Here is a 20,583-nt window from a genome sequence, read left to right as displayed (position 1 = left end):
ACTATCACTAGAATAAACATTAATAACATGCTGTGGCAAATCTGAATAAATGTGGTGCCTGACTTGAATATACACAGTTCGTTGCAAGCAACTACTTTTTCTTTTATTTAATGATCAGCGTTTCTATGAGTGTTTATTCTAGTGATAGTTAAGTGTCTTGATATTTTGTAGTGTTCTAAGAAGTGTTTCAACTTAATAGGTACAGGAAAATTTCAAGTGTTGGAATGCAGGTCTGTAATTTGATGCACTTCTACTTAGTACCCATCACTAGATCGCAAGTGATTTCAAAAAGATAACAGGGGATTTTAAAGTGTGGATATAATAGCCCTTATAAATATAAACACAAGGTACATCGACTTCATTCTCTTTCCTTGCAAATATGCTGGCAGTTTATTGTACCTCATACCTCCACGACCTATCTTTGCCACGACGAAAATACTACTTTTCACACCATCTCAAAGATAAGCATTTGCCATCTTCTGGAAAAGTAACTACAAACAAATGAAATTCATACATATCGGATATTCTCAAAATGACGCTCACGGACTACAGGTAAGCATTCTACAGGTCAAAATAAAGCGAAAATGCTATATATATATAATGGTATACTCTTCGGGGCATCCTTCAGACGTTCGAGCTAACTAAAAATCTGAAGACATGGGAATGTTGTAGATCAACTTTCAACCATTACTATTGCCTTATGAAACTACCAAGCAGTTACATGAATTCTTGTAAGATAGTAGATTAAGTCGGTAGATGACGATACCAACACCATCTAATAGTATTAACATTGGTATAGAAAGCGCGCCCAGTCGATAGCCAGTCGGGAGACTTTGAATTTAACACAAAGAAGTCGTCATAAAGTTTGTGGTCCTTTGGAAGAAGAAAAAGCTAAACGTTGCCATGCGTAGTACCTTCCTTTCCCTCGCCCCCTTTTCTCTCTCCCTCTCTTTCCCTCCAGTGTGTGTGTTCAAGCATTCAACTCGAGAGCGTATCTATCTCAAACTGTTTTCCTTTTAACAGAAAGAAGGAAAGAAAAAGGACCATTGACAAAAATTTGGTAACAGTTTGGGTTCAGTTTATTGCCCATCAGTCAGTTTTCAAGGGAGAGGAAAACCAAACAGGACAGTATGAAAAGAAACCGCACATGAGGGCGGCTTCCCATTGTGAGCAAGTGGCTACCTATAGAGTGAGGCTATTATACCAATGTTGTTTTGTCTCAAGGTATGACAAACTGCTCACAGGAAAGTCACACCTTATGCAATTTGTGTATACGCATTTGTTTGCTTCTCTGTTAACAAATCACATGTTGTACCGATATTAATATATGGAGTTAGTATCAATATCTACCGCCTTCAAAAATGTCATCTACACAACTTAGATGTCACTACTTGAAGAATTCGTAGGTCAATACTATGGCCCAAAATTCATGCACAACGCTGCTAAACCGTCAAATTTTTAGTTGGTCGTAGTGCCTGATGGGGGTTCCAGGGTATACCGTTATACAGCATCTCCCCCCCCCTTTTTTTTGGAACAACCGATAGTAATATATATATAATTTAATCATATTACACATACTTCTACTCTTCTTGTTGTTAGTTTTCATTTATACTATTTTTTCTAAAGATATCATGTGCTCAGCTTGGGGAAAATTATTATTATTAAACGCATTGGCGTTATAGCTGAGAATTATCAAGGTGCGTGAACGCACAGACAAGAAATATACAGAGATGTACTTTTTCTTACATTCTCCGTTGGAATTCTATTGGACTGCACAAAAAACCGCCAATAAGATTCTGATAAAGTCGAGGTAGGGCGGCGCTGTTGTGGATATTTCTCTTAGCGTCACGAGCAGCAGAGGGTGTTAAGTCTGCTGCTTATCAGGATTAGTAGCTTTAGAAGAAAAATGTACAGGAAAAAATAATAATAGTGTCACGTGTACACCATGAAGGAATTTGGGTGGCATGATAATATTTCTATTAATATTGAAATCGATTTGTAGCACCCCCGTTTTCAGTAGAGAGATTACGAGTGGAAATGGAATTCAAGGAGAGGATATAAAGCCTTCCAAAAAAAAAAAAAAAGTCGAATTTTCAATCCCTTATAACTTTGTTTCTATTTATCGAAATAGGTCATATCATGATTACATTATTCGATACTACGATACTTTGGATGTGCATTGCCCCGCTCATTTCATTTACATTATTAGTGTTGTAGAGCCACAAAATCTTGGTTGTTTTTCGACATCTGCGATACTGTAGCATCTTTAATTTGGGATGGCATTAATGGCTCCCGCAAATCCATCGACAACTCTGTAGACGGTAACGTGACTTATAGTGAGCCGTTTAAACGACCTCGTTTGTGCCAATATCCACCATTGCTGACGCACCTGTTCCCTACAGGCTCAACTACTCGGGCCCCCTACTTCGCTCCTGCCCTGACTCGGATAGATAGCATTCGTGCTTTTTAGTGGCCACCTAGCACAAGTTGGTTCGTGTTTTATACCATATGCCTACACTGTATTTATACTCATCACAGTTACAAATAACGAGCCGTAATCACTACCAAGTGATTTAGGGGATTAACTAAAGATACCCTTAATTTGCAACACTGTAACACAAGTGTGTTTGTAAGTTCTCGTTTAATATGTAGATCTGAAATATGAAATAACCTAGCTGTTACTTTTGAAAAAATAAAATTTTAAGCTGGGTTCGTAACATTGTAAATCTGCTGGTGGTATTACAGAGTATTGCAAACAATATTCCCCTGTTGACATTTGCACGGTACGAAACTTCAGCGTTTTTAACTCGTTAGTTTGAAAGATTAAAAGATGTATCAAGATAAACGGTCCACTCTGTGTACACATTAACGTGAAATTTCAACCACACAAACTCCCACCGGTTATTGTACTCGAGTCTCCCGCATCAACAACTATTCAGCTGCGGAAAATGTTTCTACAAGTTCTGTATACAAGTGCATAATACTCCTCACGCAAACAGCAAATTTGTCTTTCCATCCAATTAGTTAATGCCCGTACGGATACGATTACCATTCCGTTCCTATATTGTCAAAAGCAGTTTGTTTTTTTCCGAGATATTTCGCGGTAGGAGCCCTTCCCATTCTCTGGCGACGTTGGTTGCTTTATTTATGTACTCATTTTCTTGTTACATTACAAATCCATACAATTTCAATCTTCTTTCCGATATGAAAGAAGCTAGTCGACTTCAAAATATACAATTAGTGTACAATGTTGCCAATTCTAGCGAATTTGGAGGCAAATGAAGTTTTCATAAAAGCGACTATCGAATTCTACAGTGACTTTAGAAAAGCCTTGGCGACAAAAGTGGAGAATTATAGTAGTGCTTTTTGCTTTATAAAAACTTCGATATTACTTACTGAGCGATTGTTACGAGATTGGTGAATAACGCAAACGGGAATCATTATGTAAGTGCCACTGAGCATAATATAGGAATGACCCATGTATTTCATGACGTAGCTACCCGAATACACCATGTGCGAGGAATTAGGAAATTCCACGGTAGCTCGTGACAACTGACAGCACGGCTTCTTATTATGATAGTGGAGCGTCAGGTCAAATGACACTTGTCAGTTCGGAACAGGAAGAGGTTATTTGCGAATGATAACTGTAAATTTGTTTTTCAAACAGAAGAACGAATTACAGAATTTTGAACGCATTTTTCACTATATCTAGGTTTAGTATGTACTGTGTGATAAACTCAAATGACTAGAGTGCATGACCTACGCGTTTTTTATTCCCCCTAAAAAGTGTGGTGAAGTCTTAACCCGACGGCACTGGCTCCAAGTCTCTCAGACTCATGCCACCTGTTTTTTTTTTTTTAGCCTGTTACTAATAGCTGGCTGGTGGCTCTGATAAGAGTTCAAATTTAAATTTTATTTTTCAATGGACACTTCTGAACATGTGATACCTTATTACCTTGTGATAATATACTGAAACTTCTGAACTTTTTACTAAATAATAAAGGTAAAGATTTGAAATTTAACAAATGGGTCTGTGAGACTAGGCACTGGTGCTCATGTTACAGTTAACAGGCGCCAGTGCTGCCGAGTTAATTAAGTATGGGTAAACCCAGAGTTCTAACAACATTATCGATAAGCAAAGAAAAATATAGTTTAGCCTTTAATTCGACAAATATCTGTTTTAACAACTTTTGCAACTGAATTTACTGACATTTCGTAGAAAAAAGAATTACAAACAGTGTTAGTGTTATAATAGATAATGAAATCAGTACACATCCTATGATAACCGACCAGCTACCTATTAAGTCATAGTTTATGTCATTCGGTGCACGTAATAATTTTAAAATTACTTGCTCAAAAAACACATGTAAAAACAGTAAGTCAGACATTAAGTTTTGATTGTTATATTGCATTAACGATGTTTCTACGATGTTGTCTGATTTAATGATTTTTTTTAAACATATATAATGTTTTTTTTTGGGGGGGGGGGGATGGGGATCAGTGGTAGAGTCCCGTGGTTCCCTAGTTCGATCCCAGCCCCTACCAAAAGACGTTTGTGATGAACGAACACTGCGTACATAGGTTTTCTGGGGTTTATCCTGTTCATTCCACTCTTTTCATTACAACATTATTGTCCATCTCATCATCATAGTCTTCCGTGGTACATATGCGAGGGATGTTAAACTGAAAAAAATCTAAAGTGTTTTTGTGTCAGATTTAAAAAATACTGCAGGTGTACCGAGTAATATAAACTGTTCTCTTATAACTTAGCTTGATGATTATCACAGACTGTGTAAACATTCCGCTATCAGTTGTATAGATACTAAGCGTACATTATTCTTTTTTTTTTTTTTTTTTTTTATGTATACAATATGCAGAAATTTTCGGAACACCTCTATATCAAAGAAAAAGCAAATTCTTCAAAATATAGGAACAATAACTTTAGATTAAAAACAACTGCCTTTCAATAATTTGTATGTTATAATATTTATTTAAAAGAACAGACATATACATGTAATAATCTCTCAACAGTTTCTTACGGAGCATATGTTATACAATGCCTGAACACTAGAGAGATCAGGAAATCATTGGAATCTTTGGGTCTAAAAGTTTTAAATTTATTGCTTTTTTTTTCAGTTTGACGAACGACATTACTTCTATTTAAAGCAACACAATGTTCACCATTACAGACAACCTTTTTAATTCCGCGGCAGGAGTCACTTTTTTTTTTTTTTTTTTTTTTTTTTCCTCGTACTATGGTTGCACTACTTCAAAATTAATTTCTTAGCAAAATTGTAGGACTAAATATCCTACGCTACTTTAAATACTCAACAACCCTTAAGCACTCTCCACTAATCTATAGTGTAATGTACCACGTGCTTGTGTTCATGATACCCAACATGTGATTGTGTTTACGAAACATTATACACGTACTCCTATTACAAACAACAACCACGTGCATTTTACGATGGAGTACTACGCTTTACGTTGTAGTACTACAAGTTGCAGACCATGGAAACATCAGAAACACCTACAATCAATCACATGACGACGAGAGAACAGCAGCGCCATCGCCTTCCGAAGCGCCTAGGGAACTGAGAGGATTCCATGGAGAATCACCAGTCTGCGATTGGTCACCCCCTCCTTTAGCTTGCCTGGAGCTCTAGGAGATACCCAAGCCTCTGATTTGCTTCGGAACTCTAGGCATTTCCTTTCCTCCCGCTTAGCCTGTTCAAAGCTCTGTCGGGATTCCCAACCTAGTCACATAGCTTGCCCGGAGCTCTTGGACTCTTAACCCCCTCTCTGCTTGCTTCGGAGCATTGGGAATTCCTAATCCATTCCACTTAGCTTGGTGCGAAGCTCTGTGGAGATCCTGCCCAGGCTGCTCAGGCCTTGGGTCACCCTTTTCTACCTTGTATTTAGAGAAATTACATTATTGTCCTATTCTTGTAGAATACTTTTTATAGAGGATTTTATAATAAAACTGTTAGTGGGAAAAGATTCCGGACATATAATTTTACTCTACCAAGTTCTACCTACCCCTTCATTGGGAGAATTTTACAATACGAAATCGCGCACGAATTTAAGCACAGGGTTCCGAGTTCGATTTCTATTTGGAAAGAATTAAACTCATTATGCTGGTTCGGATTCCGCCTTAAAAGTGTTCGTCCACGTCTCATATAACCTCAGTGCTCAAAAGAGATGCTACACTACAACAAACAACAGAATCCTGAAATATTTGACACCTTGATTATCTTAGAAAATACCTAGAAACGTCTCTGATTTTTTCTGGTGTGCATTAGAAACAAATTTTATTTCCTTGTTATATTAATATACTGGAAACAATGTGTGTAAATATACTAAAATACTGTTTGCGCGAATTTCACTGACAACAAATATGTAAATAAGTAATAGACAAAGTTGACGTTCGACATTATCATATAAGTATTTAGCCAATTCTCTCAATAATTTCGCGATGAACGTAAAAATAAAGTTATCAGATTCCGAAAGTTCATTATAATATATTTTCTTCTCGGAAATACTATTCATATATTGGTGTTGCTATATTTACGGGCTAATCCACATCGCGTTTATCGCATTTTAGCTACAATAGGAGTAATTAATTATGTAAAAAGCATTTCGCGATTTGCTAAATGAAAAGCTAGTTATCTTTTCCTACAACTCTGTTCACATATAAATAACATTTTCACACTAGTCAAATAGAGTTTTCTTTATATATATAGTGTTGCCATTCAATTTCTTTAAATAACCTTAACTTTCTCCAACTTCCATCAATAGCTTCCCTTCCCAAGATACCACTGCCACATGTTGCATACCGTTCGAAAAGCCATTCCATCACCTTTCAAATTCGCTATATTTTACCTCTATAGAGTAAATACAGGGTGAGCAATACGCAACATAAAAGTAAAAATGGTTCACAACCTGTAGCTCTCAAACCGTTGAGATTAGGACGTTATATTCATATGAACTTTTTGCTTAGAATCACCCATACTACCATTTCCCAAAATATTGCTCCTTCCTCCTGGGATACCATATATATCAATTTTTCGGAATAGAAGACATTAGGTTAAGAGACACTTTGCTTACAAATTGATCGTACAGTCTATTTGCTTCCGATGTATCTTCCACAAGAAAAGTGGAAGGATGAAAGAAAGATGAACCACTTTCTACTATATATTTCGATATTCTAACTTTTTAAGGTGACGATGATTTTGGTACTGTCTTGTCAATGATATATCAACATATTACTTACAAACAACTTACGGCCTTACAAACAAGACAATAATCGACTACTCTTTCCTTTTAACCTCTGAAGTCTTCTGAAACAAACATTGATCTTTTGACTATTGTTTTAGTCTTTTTTTCTAAACACTAGACTGCTAAAACGTCAACATTCGTCTTTAAGTAATTTTGAAAATTAAGAAAATTAAATTTATAAAAGTGGAATCTACATAGACCTCTTAAAATACAGTACTTACACGTGAGAAAAATATTACGAAAAATAATTGAAATAATATAACAACATGTAGTTGTAGAACTCCGCCCCCCTCCAAGAAAAAAAGAGCAAGTTAAAATTAGCAATAAAGAAAAAATAGGGATTTTATATGACCACCTTATGATCTCTTTCTTTTCTTAAAAGTTAATATAAGACTTAACATAATCAACTAAATCTAGATGTTAATTTTTGTCGGAAACACACAAGAAACTAATTACTTTCTAACACTTTGTAATCAATCAGTACTCAAGAAATGCAAAATACTACAGCGAGTACGTTTGAAGTGTACAAGGAAGGCAAGTATTCCGCACTTACAAATCTACACACAAAAAACAAATCAACAGAAATAAATTCGCACAAGAAAATGAGTGTCAGAATTTTTTTTTACACGATAATGTACAGTCATGTTCAAAAATAATGGAAAAAATATTCACTTGGTTTTTAAAGGATTTGTGTTTTGTTCTTTTTATACTTATTAAAATTTCTCTCATGTACAATTAAGAGTGATAAATAAGAAACATCTATCAATAATGTGTCTTTATACAGCGGTAAAATACAGAGAGCTAAGTAGTGGACAAGTGACCTATTTCAATGATCCGATCTACCTGCACAGTAGTCTTATCTGAGCAAGAAGAAACATGCAATCTAACAGGCTGTCTATAACTACTACCCTCTTATTAAAGTTTATAATTTTCTTAGTATACGAAATGTTTAGTCTCCCGGATTCAGAAACATGGAAAAAGCAATGGATGTATCAGAAAAATTGAAAGTTCATTGTGACAGTGATGAGGAATAGGAATTATCTTTCTAAATACACAAAAAATGGGGAATTGAAATACGTTTTAGCATATAGGAAAGACCCCAGCAGTCCGCCTTGAATCCCAGCCATGAAAGGCCCCCGCAATGAAAATCTGAGACGTGGTGAAAAACTTAAATGTCTGCTCGATCGAGTACCGGAAGCACAGTGCTCACTTCTAGCGCTAGGAGTCCATGGTTCAATACCAGCTCGTGAGTTTCTAGAGGATAACACAGCGTATCAGTAGGATTTCTCGGAGTCCTTCCACATTCTTATTCTACCAAAGATATTTTACTTCAAAAATTTAATTTCAAAATCATCCACTTTCATTAACTATTCGTTTCCTTTAGCCTAAAAAGCATACTGGTGGGACATTAAATAAAAAAACATTTTTTGATAAGACTACCAGTAACAAATCTTCATGCAAATCTACATGAAAGATTTATCACGTCGTCTTGTTCGCGTGCATCAAGACATTGTATTATCACATACCTGTAAACCCACTTTTCCTATCTTTCAAGAATAGATACCAACAGATAGCAAGCTCCATTGCATAATATTCCAAGTTCTAGTTTCATACGCTATTTTTGGCTTTGGATTTTTCAAAGGCACTTTTTTTCGTCGTGTCAAAACCAATGGAAAGTTTGCCAAGATGAATGGAAGGAGACAAATATCTTTAAGCAGAGACTACTGTAGTAAAAACTTACGCACAGAAATACTCCGAAATAATGGCAGACACTAGTTTCCAACGAGTGGATCCGTGATTTTTTCCTGAACATTTTGAGATCCTATATTTACCCACTTTTACATGATTCAAACCGTTGAATAGGGATCTCAAACCACAAATTATCATTTTAAAATTGTTAAAAAAAAACAACTATAATTTGACCAATTACCTTCAAATGTGTAACACAGGCTCTCAAAATATGACCTCTTCACGTCCACTCCCAGATGCCTTTATGTTTTTATGATGAATCTTCTGCATTTAGTTAATTATTATCATTTAGTACTAAAAATTCACTAAAGTTGAAATTTTGAAAATTGAGACCTCGAGAATTGCGTGTGTCGTATGTGACACATTGGCTCCGCAAGCATACATTTCAGCTTACTGAAATGTTATATTTGTGTGTCGTATACGACACACAGAACCTGAAGAGGTTAAGTAACGACTGAAAAATCTTTGAACATGACTATACAGAAATAAACAACCAATTTACCTTTATAAAATAGTATTCCAACACCATAAATTAATTAAACACATATAAGAGAGGTTCCTAACTTAGAAGACACGAGTATACGTTAACGACTAAGAAAATTACGATCTTACACATGAAGAAAAGAAGCCACAAGTAACGAAAGACACCCAATGTTATTACATCGCTGTACAAGATATTCATTACGAACAAACAATTACGCAAAACTTTAAGCATTACTCGCGAGATGTTGATACACACAAGTACATTGGTAGAATGTTATTTCTGAACCTTTACAAAGCATCAGATGCAATGAGAAACATATCTATATACAGAACAAAACTCGGCAATACATTTTCAATGCTGAAAATGGAAAAAATCATATGATTAATAAAATGTTTCTATGGGGGACATCCTGGCGCCCTATTCGCTTCCATTAGTAACAATCCTTCAAAGAATGCAAAACTACAAATCAAATACAGTTCAATTATACAATCTATATATTAAAATGCTAGGTTTGTATGTTTGTGGTCAAGAAAATTTTATGTTTGTGGCCAGTTCTTTTGACAATATCTCGGAAACCACAAGCTCTAGAAAGATGCCGTTTCCACTGATCGATTACAAATTTTGTGTAGATTGTTTAGCTCTAATTTAATACTTTTTTAAAAAAAAAATGCCATTATTTCTTCATTACCTTTTTTTAGAGGCACACTGAAAGTATTGAAATTTTAAAAAAGTAAAGCATCATACCCTACGAGTTATACATTCTAACACCACTTATTGTATACGGGATTAGTCTGATAAATCCTTACTGTTTGGGGTGTTTTGACCAATGAACACCATATATCACCGACATAATTAATTGTGTGTATAATATAGCCTATTTGCTTATTACATACTGCATGCAAGAACAAAGAAAACCTTGATTATACATGAATTAGAAACTCCAACCGGAAGTAGGCTCAAATCTTGCAAACGTGCGAGATATTTAAAAAAAAAAAAAAAAAAAAAAAAAAAAAACTCCCCTTTATGGTACCCCTTGCCGATTTTTATCAAGACGTGTTTTACTTGTGTCTGTAAAGGGACGTGTACAGATGTTGTGAGGAATGACAAAGAGATTCATGCTCATATGTGAATGATGCGCTGTGTAGAGAGCGCAGGTTCAGCTATTCAATTCTAACTTAAAATAGAAGTTTTTGAAAGAAGTTTGTTGGAAACTAATGCAAATACGAAATTGGAACAATGGTAGCAATTACAAAATCTGATAACTAATCTTTCGCTTGTTATCAATCATGCAAAATTAAACGTTCTTGATGTCATCCGATAGAGATCTTTATAGTCTATTCAGAACTCTCAATTACACCCCGATTGATTCTATTCCAAACTTAAATCGAATCTTCTGGTTTTGCCTCCTCTTTCATATTTCTTTACAACTACGGCATTTTCAGCAAAGTTAATCACCAAAGAATTATGTCGTAAAGAATGCGCCACTGTCTGGCGTACAACGCAGACCAACACAGTTCGAAATAAACTAATATTTCACACTCAAGTTTAAATCAGTAAAACTACAAAATTACTATACTTAACAATTTGATTCATGAATATTATAATATCGAAAATTAGTTAATGTTTTTATTTTTGATATACTAATGACAAATGCAGGAATCGAACGCAGTTCTCTTGGGCCGGAGTTTATGCTTTTCGGATCCATCCCGTTAAGTTGTAGATTCACATCCCGCACAGCCTTACTGCTGAAATCGGATGTTAAAATTCAAAACCAATCCCTTTCGCAAAAGGCATGTTACGAAGAGTAGCCGTACTCATCTTTGTCTTGCGGGCCGCACCTCTGACACATGGGATCCCTGGTTCGATCCTAGCTCGCGCCAAGTGAACTTTGTGGTGGACAAACACCATGTGCGTGGATTTTCTCGGGTTCTCCCGTTTCCTTCCATATTCCATAATTTCATTCATTTCTCATCATCACCGTCTCCTTTAGCCTACACGGTATAATCGTGGAACGTAAAACTGAAAGATTTCATTTCATCTTTGTCTTACTCCTCCTTAAGGATTTCCACGATAGATGTGGAAATCATGAGTTTTCCATAATCCAAATGCAGTATTGTTTATTACCTGTTATATTAACCGTCAATGTAATTTTTATAATTGACTGCATTTGTCATTAGTATATCAAAAATAAAAACATTAACGCAGTTCTCTTGGGCCGAAGTCACTACACCATTCACGATGGAAACTACAATGTAAAGTTACAGCTCTGAAGCACAGCCACCGAATTGAGCATGACTGGGTTGGAGACACTGTAGTCGTGAGTTAAATCACACAGGGAAATCATTAAAAAACACAAATAACCCTCCTTAATTTCTCTGTAAGCTGGTCATTTTCTATGCAATCAATTATGGTTAATTAGTTTTACTGCAATGTGTTCATTTTGATTTTACATTCGATGATTGTGTCCCATTTCTGCCTTACCATTATTCACTTCGCCATATTGAACATGAATTTACACACATTCAATTGATTAATTTAAAGCACCTTTGAACACCATGAGGCTAAAGAGAGGGAACCTACTCCCTAAAATGAGATCCACATCCCTACCCTGGCTTTGTATCCCAATCGGATCTAATCCGGAACAGAGTATTCATTATTTGCTACGAAGGGAAACTTGCACAACTTTCTGGAATATGTAGATTGAAATTGTTTCGAAATAGAATAAGATATGTATTCTGCGTAGTAATCAGTGTACCACATAAGACAAGTATCATTAATAAGTTACTAATGAAATGAGATTTCGAGTTTGGCGACAATGGGGAGAATGAATTGAATCATAGAATGAAGAAAGTGGAGAGAAACCCAAGAAAACATACGGTGTTTGTCCACCATAAAGTTCACCTGACGCAAATTGGGATCGAACCAGGGACCCAACGCACCAGAGGTGAGCGTTCTATCATTGAGCCAGCGCAGCTACGTACATGATAAATTACCAATCTTGGTACGAAGTCCACTTGATGAATTCTGATGAACTAATTTCCAGTTACTGCCACAGCTGTGTCAGGTTCCTTTAACTGAAAGTGGTGGTTGAAGATTTTAATGATGTACGTTGTTCAAACTAGGAAAACTTATATTCCGAAAACGTCTGGGACGTGAAGAGGAATACACAAATCAAGTCATATATACATTCACATGAGAGAAATAAAAAACTTTTTAATATTTTATTTTTATCTTTAATAATTTACCTCACAAAATTATCTGCCCGTCCTTCCCTCAACAAACAAGTCTGACAACATTTACAGTGCTCGCTGAAACTTAATTTTAAAAAGTTAAATTAATGGACTCGACGCCGATTTAATAACTTATGAAAGACAGAACACACACTAGCTATATCTTTCATAAAATTAACCTGACAAAAATTAATAAGTAATAAAAAGTTGTATTTTAGTGAGGTTTCTCGGGCTATCAGCCAGATGAAGGTATGATATTTAACGTTTCGAATGCAGACATCGCATTCATCTTCAGGGATTAAAATGAAGAGACCGGAGACGTGAGCATGTATTCGTAGTGACTACTTAGGAGCACAGCTATGAATGAGCGACTTGTGATTGTCTGGCCTCAATGAACCAATCACTGATGATTGGTGAGCCAATGAGAAGCCAGCATTTCACTCAGCCAATCACAAGCCCCCATTCATAGTTGTGCCCCTAAATAGTCACTATATATACATGCTTTCGTCTCCGGTGTCTTCCTTACTATCCCTGAAGATGAATGTAACGTCTGCATTCGAAACGTCGGGTGTTTGATAGCCCGAGAAGACTTACTAAAATCACATCGCTAGGAAAAATTCAATTCTTTCTTAAAAAGTTAAGTTACAATTTTAAATACGTACTTAATGATAGTTAATAATTGGTTGGCCTCGGTAAACAACTTATAATGTGAAATATGTGAAACATGACCCTTCACTTTAAAAATAAGTAAAATAATTCTGGACTCTGTACCATTTGAGAGTCATAGGGGAAATTTAGATAGTTTCCAAGAACAATTGAAGGGTAAGGGGAAAAAACAAGGAATGTCCATGTATGGGCTTTTTCGGCTGCTTTGTTCTTTCTGTTGGTGACTCTTGGTACTATTTGACTGTATATGCCATGTATGCGTAGGTGTAAAAATGTCCATGTAAAAAGGGCAAAAGATGTAACTAACCCTATTCTTTATACGTGGTCTTCATTATTAAAACGCCGTTTTCTCGAAAATGCAATTGTGTGACATTCCTTCTTTTTTCCCCTTACCCTTCAATTATGTTAATTAAGAATTCCTCTCTGATGAGAAGTGTTAAATGTTTTAAAATTCCTCTACTATATCGTTATTAGTACTTATTTTCTTATTCATAGAGGTCAGGAAATTATCAGCTAAAATGATCTGTTAATCACTATTAGAAGTATACAAAAGTTTAGCATAGCAACTAGTATTAGTCTCAAATATTCTATTCTAAATCCTAAAATAGCAAGCTTCTACATTGCGTCACACGGCACTAAATTCATCTCTAATTCGAAACAATGTAGGTCGCCTGAGGAGTTGCCTTACAATAAACTCAAAAGGCAATCACCTGGCTCTTCTCTATTCTCTAACAAATTCAAAAACTAATTTTAAGCTATGTCACCACTGTCGAGACAGAAGAAATCAGGGTATATGGAATCAAAACAGGAATTAATTACGCACATCCCAACTTCTGTCCAGATTACTCATGTAGTAGTAGTTAATTTTAATTCTCTTGTACGAATGAAAATGGTCTCAGCATATCTACCTTTATTTGAATGGTGATTTCTTTGATGACTCACTTTATCGATGCTGTAGAAGAAAGTTTCAGGTTTATGGTAACGAATTCGATTGCCAGGTAGCAGCATGCGTGAACATACTCGAGAAGTTGCTATGGGTAGTTCGAAAGTGATGTTTGTTGATTTTCAAGGGAGATGCTGTTGTATGCACATCTGTGCCTATTCTGATACTGATTATAGTTAATAGCCAAATAAACAAACAGTGTCTGATATAAAGTTTTCGTGTCGAAGGAAGATCGAAGCTATGTTAAATCCAGCAAAACAGACGTCTGTTGCTGAGACTTCCAACACTGGGTGTTGTAGATATCGGAGTTCAGACGTGCCCCAAATGTGGTGAAAAAAGTGTGTTTCTACAAATGCGACAAGAAAACCTGTCATTTCCAGGAACAATAGCAGGGTTAGTACAATACTCCGACTGGATCGTATAACTGCGCAAGATGTACATCTGGTAAAGAAGCGTAAGACTCAAGTTCATGTGCTTTATCCCTCATATATTACGAAGAAGACGACAAACAGTCGAAAGCTGTACGAACACCATTATGCAATTGGTGAACAGATAGAAGTTTGATAGTGACTGGATGTGACATGATTATATATATATATATATATATATATATATATATATATATATATATATATATATATATATATATATATATATATATATATATATATATATATATATATATCCGAATGTGATAAAAAGACTGCTATCTTCCATCGTTCCCACGATTCCAGAGCTCGTTCTGGTAGGGTAAGTATATGCAGAAAGTTTTCCATAGCTTTACGATTGTTGGTGATTACTACTATAATGGCAAACTTATGCTGCACAAAATGGATAATAAAAGCTAAAATCAACCGAGCTTTTTTACAAGACAAACATTTTGGAGCCAGCAATTTCAGCGCCATGATACTCCATTCCTATATGCAGCAACACATCTCGAGTTGGCATTCACCAGGACAAGCATACAGTGATATGGTGAAGTCAATACTAACCGTTAATAATGTGCACAGTACATGGAGCGGACGGCTTGAAAGGAAATTATCTTTTTATAGACATTTCTGTGAAATTCCCTGCTGCATCTCCCATGGATTTTTGTGAGTTTTCGTTGTTGAAACAAGTGCTGGGCCTTCGACAGTCGCCCACATTCGACTCTCTTTGGGAAATTTGATAAAACGAATACAACAAATTTCATCTAACTGTGCTTCAACGCAGTTTCCTTCAGTGGAAACTGAGATGTAGGGCGATAGCTAACAGAGCTTGCATGTCGATCACAACCACCTGATGTCATAGTATTTCTTAAGCCAGTGTGGATACTAAATTCGTTACCAATACTTTTTGTATATTCTATCTCACAGGTGTTTGGAAAAATCTGATATTGGAGTAACGTTATATTTGAAATCACGAATGTGTTCTTTCAGCTTGATGTGTGTAATACTTTTCCTAGTGCTTATGTAGATGCCTTGATACGTGAATTTTATACTGTGAAAACCCGTACTGGAAGTCACAAAATGCTTATATTTACAAGTGATAATATTTTAATGTACACAATTAATTCTTATCCATCCCATCTCCCCTAAATTTTTTAAACCTATGTTTTGACAATAATTAAATTAAATGAAATCTTGAAGTTTTAGATGTCCCACATTTATGCCGGCTAGGCTAAAGGAGATGGTGATTATGAGAAATGAATGAAATGGTGTAATAAAGGAAGTGGGAGGAAACGGGAGAACCCCGAGAAAACCCATGCACATGTTGTCCACTACAAAGCTCAGCTGGGATCGAAACAAGGACTCCATGCACCGGAGGTGAACGCTCTACCACTGAGCCACCGCGGTTTTTGACAATAATGAGATCATAGTGGAAAAAATGAATGATAAATGGTCATCTAAACGAATCCATATCAGGGTAAAAAGAGCACGAGAAAGTTATCTTGTAACTATTTAATTAAACGTATATTTCAATATAACATACATACAAAACTGATAGGGTTAAAGAGTGAGAGTTTCGGAAGAAATTATTTGCTTGTACTACTTAAGAAACGTTGAATAATCGGTAGTAATACTATGTAAGACATGAATATATTACTCCTATAATTAGTCTTATACATTCTAAATAATGCCATAAAACCGCCCTTACTAATGGAAAGTAGTACGTATATAAATGACAGCAAAGCGTGTTAACGATATACACACAGTTTACAATATTCCTTTATATGATTGACTTTTTATGATGGTCTTTTTCTTTATCAATATCTTTACACGATTGATTATTATCAATATCTTTACATAATTGACTTTTCTTTATCAATATCTTTACATGATTGACTTTATCAATATCTTTACATGATTGACTTTATCAATATCTTTACATGATTGACATTTACTTTTCTTTATCAATATCTTTACATGATTGAGTTTTACTTTTCTTTATCAATATCTTTACATAATTGGCTTTTACTTTTCTTCATTATCAATTTCTTTGTATGATTGATTTACTTTCCTTTATCATCAATCCCTTTATATAATTGATTTTCACCTTCCGTTATCATCAATTTCTTTATGTGATTGACTTTTACTTATATCACCAATTCCTTTATGACTGACTTACTTTTTTGTATCAATATCTTTACATGAATGAGTTTTACTTTTCAGTATCAATATCTTTACATAATTGACTTATTTTCTTTATCGTTCATTTCTTTATATGATTGACTTACTTTTCTTTATTAACAATTCTTTTATATAACCGACGTTTCTTTTTCATCATCAATTTCTTTATAGAACTGATTTTTTTTCTTCTTTATTGATCATTGGTCATGTTAAGAATCCGATCTCTTGACACTGTATCAAGTGACAATGCCTTTATACCCACAAAATATTAAATAACGTGTGCAGTAAGGAAACTGTAATTACTTCGTTCCTGTACCTGTTGTATTCCTAATCCTCTCATAATATACCCCTAATCTTTCATTCTACGAGCGGAAAACGAATCAGAGGATGTTCGAAATGGTTGAAGAGAACAGAACTATTTTAGATATTATTGAAAGACGACGAAAAACTCGTTGGGACATTTGCTTAAAAGAAATAAAGTTTATCACGAGGAGCTAAAAGGTATGATGGCAGGAAAGAGAGCAAGGGGATGAAGAATGCTACAGTTGATGGACACTATCAAAACAGAAAAATTGTATATGAAGATGAAGATGTTAGCTGAAGAACGTGTAGCATGGAAGCTTCTCAGCTGCGGCAAGTGTTTTGCCAAAAATAGCAGATATATCTTCTGATCCACAAGAATGAGGTACAAGACGAAGTAATGCCTTAGTACTGCTAGCTTAGTGACTTCACTTAAAAGAAAATATGCTATATTTTATCTACAGACAGAAGACTCAGACAAGACCTATTTTAAAAGCTCCCTACGCATGAGACAAGCTTCAATTATAATAATAATAATAATAATAATAATAATAATAATAATAAATCAGCAAAAGTTCGCTATACTGCACGAAGAAAAGAATTTATGTGGTAATTGTTTGGTATTAGCATGTTCTAACATCGAGTGGACGATAGAAAAATAGTTATATGGTAGCAATTTTTAGTTGTCACTATGTTAATCTTTCAGTTACACACAGAAATGGTATTTAATGTTGCTACACCACCGTGCTTCAAAGAGCTAAGTAATACCAAAGTCTTTCGCTGAATTTTATAATATAGAATAAATATGGGAAAGGAAGGGAGAGAGGAACAGATATGATCCCAAAAATTCGGTACAGGAGAAATTACTCGTTTTCAACTGAAACGGGAAAAACTACCCTGAGAATCAGATAGCATCACACGATACCTAAGTTCGTAATACTTTAAACAATTATATGTTCAATTTGTACAATCCGCGGCAAAAAACCTGCAACATGAGCATATAAGTTTATTGTGAAATGACGAAGTCTTTTGCTCCAAAATAAGTGTGCACGGAAGGAGGCCGAGGTTTATCCTGGCGTGATTCGTTCCACTTAGACGTTATGTTCATTCCCTATGCTTTTAGGCGTAGTTTCACAATAAACTTACATCCTCATGTTGCAGGTTTTTTGCCGCGGATTGTACATATTTACAAAAATGTTGGATAAAATCAAACAGTATAAGTGAGATGAAAGCCGGGAGACAGTTGGTTCACATATTTATTCCAAAAACCAGAAACAAATGATACATATTGGTTGACTCTCAAGTCACACGCCAATCAGAAGAACATTTGAAGAATATTTTTACGTTTTGAAGTAGTAAAAATTCTGGTCTAAGAGTTAAGCTTTAATGATAATGTACTCCACTTCAGCTAACTCGTGTACAGCTGACACACTTCAATAATTTTAGTTACATGCAGCGTAGAAAGAATCAGCGCTTTTCAATCAAGGATATAGAACTAACTGCTGGTTTATCTTTATTTTCTAGCCACTCTACTTACAGAACACAGACATAAAATGTGAGAGGTTGAAAAAGATTTCAATTTAGAGTGTTAGTTGTTTCGTTTGTTTGCAGATTAATGTTTAAAGGCCTCTTTTAATACCATGTCAATGAGGCGGGAACTTACATTTATAAGCTGACACCGAGAAGAGAACACTGGGTCTCGTATACGAGAACACCGTTTGGGGCCTATCTAGTTTGCCATAAGCACCAGATTGTGTCACGGTATCAGGTCAAAATTCACGTTGCGTGCTAAATCGAGTCTGGAGATTCCAAATCAAGATGTGAGATATATCAAGCACGTAACCTCCGCGTAGGGCACCCTGTGTAATTCGAAGAAGATGCATATACTTTATCATTATTATTGATTTTACTCAAACTTGACTTTTGACAATGTTCTATCCATATTTACCTTACGTGTTATACATCGTTTTTAAGCTCTTCATTATGTCTTTCCAATAAGCTTTCAATTAGCCATCTCCTTTTTATAGTTTTTGAGATATGTGACGACTTCACTTTTTCCACTGATTTTTCCATTGACTTTAATTTTTTTTCTCCCTATGTTCTATCCATTTTGGAATCATAACTTTTTAGAACGTGAAATCTACATAGTCTGTTCTACATTTAAGCTGAATTTCAGCCATCTCCCTGTTTTGGTTTTTACAATAAATGGCGGAATTATTTTTCATTGATTTTCCATTTATATTAGTGTTGATGTTTCGTGCCTTTTGACTATGTTCCATCCATTTTAGGATAATTGGCTTTCTGAATATAGGATCTACACAGTCTCTTCTATATTTAAGCTGAATTTCAGCCATCTCCCCCAAAGTTTGTTCACATCATTGCAAACGGATAGGTCCTTTAGCCGCGAAGAAATAATCAAGAGTGTTGACCATGATTTTTTGAACACCCATAAAATTAATTATAAAGCCATTACTGGTATTAATTTTCACCAAATAATTGCCCTGGCATATAAGCATTGCTTAAAGTTAAAATAACACCATAGAATTATCGTCTTCTGTATAGTAGTTGGACGTATCCTACTAGTGTTATTTTTCTCAATAAAAATAACATGAGAAAAAAATATCGATCATTATTATGACTTTTGATCTGCAGTGATTTTGTGTTTAAATATATTTGTATATGTTACAAGTTTCCTAATCTATTATTATAAACTTTCTTTCTTTTTTTCTTTCTTTCTTTCACTAAACATGCACAGAGTAACTACAGTGAAGTTCAAAACCGGTGAACTTCTAACTGTGCATTACAATACGTATATACAGAAAGGTTCAAAATGTGAGTGACAAACTTCAGAATGTGATTCTTCTCGGTTAACTCTGATCAACATTCGCTTTAAAAATTAAAAAAAATAAAAAATAAAAAATAAAAAATAAGGCAATCTACTTCTTGAATTCGGTTTTGAGAAACTACTTATCTACTTCATTTAAATATCGTGCTTTAGACTAATACGGTATCTGCAACTTTTCGAAAGTAGAAAGCTGAGTTTCGGGTGAAAATCCTTTCGATTATCAGTCTTCAATATTACTTTCCTAAGATTTCGGCACTTCATGTTTGCATATAGACGGTACTATGACTAACTAAAAAAAATCTTAATAAGATGTTGTTGGATCAAACGACCCAATATATTTCAAAAATTTTCTTGTAGGTCTTATATTTGGAGAACTACATACGAAAACTCGATTTAGGGCCCGTTCAAAAATGTTGTGGGCCCCTGATCCAATTGGCCTAAAAGATCCAATGTATTTCAACAAAAATTCTCTTGTAGGC

General features: G+C 35.1%; 1 protein-coding gene across 4 annotated transcripts in view; it reads right to left on the bottom strand.

The window, feature by feature from the left end:
• Positions 1 to 20,583, bottom strand: part of LOC145669689 (uncharacterized) — a 215,068-nt gene that overhangs the window by 18,885 nt on the left and 175,600 nt on the right. The gene's annotated exons all lie outside the window — the stretch shown is intronic.

Source organism: Thermobia domestica, chromosome 14 (genome assembly GCF_964235325.1).
Source record: "Thermobia domestica chromosome 14, izTheDome1.hap1.1, whole genome shotgun sequence".
Taxonomy (NCBI): Eukaryota; Metazoa; Arthropoda; class Insecta; order Zygentoma; family Lepismatidae; genus Thermobia; species Thermobia domestica.
The sequence above is the reverse complement of the archived record's forward strand: the minus strand, read 5'-3'. Positions and strand labels throughout refer to the sequence as shown.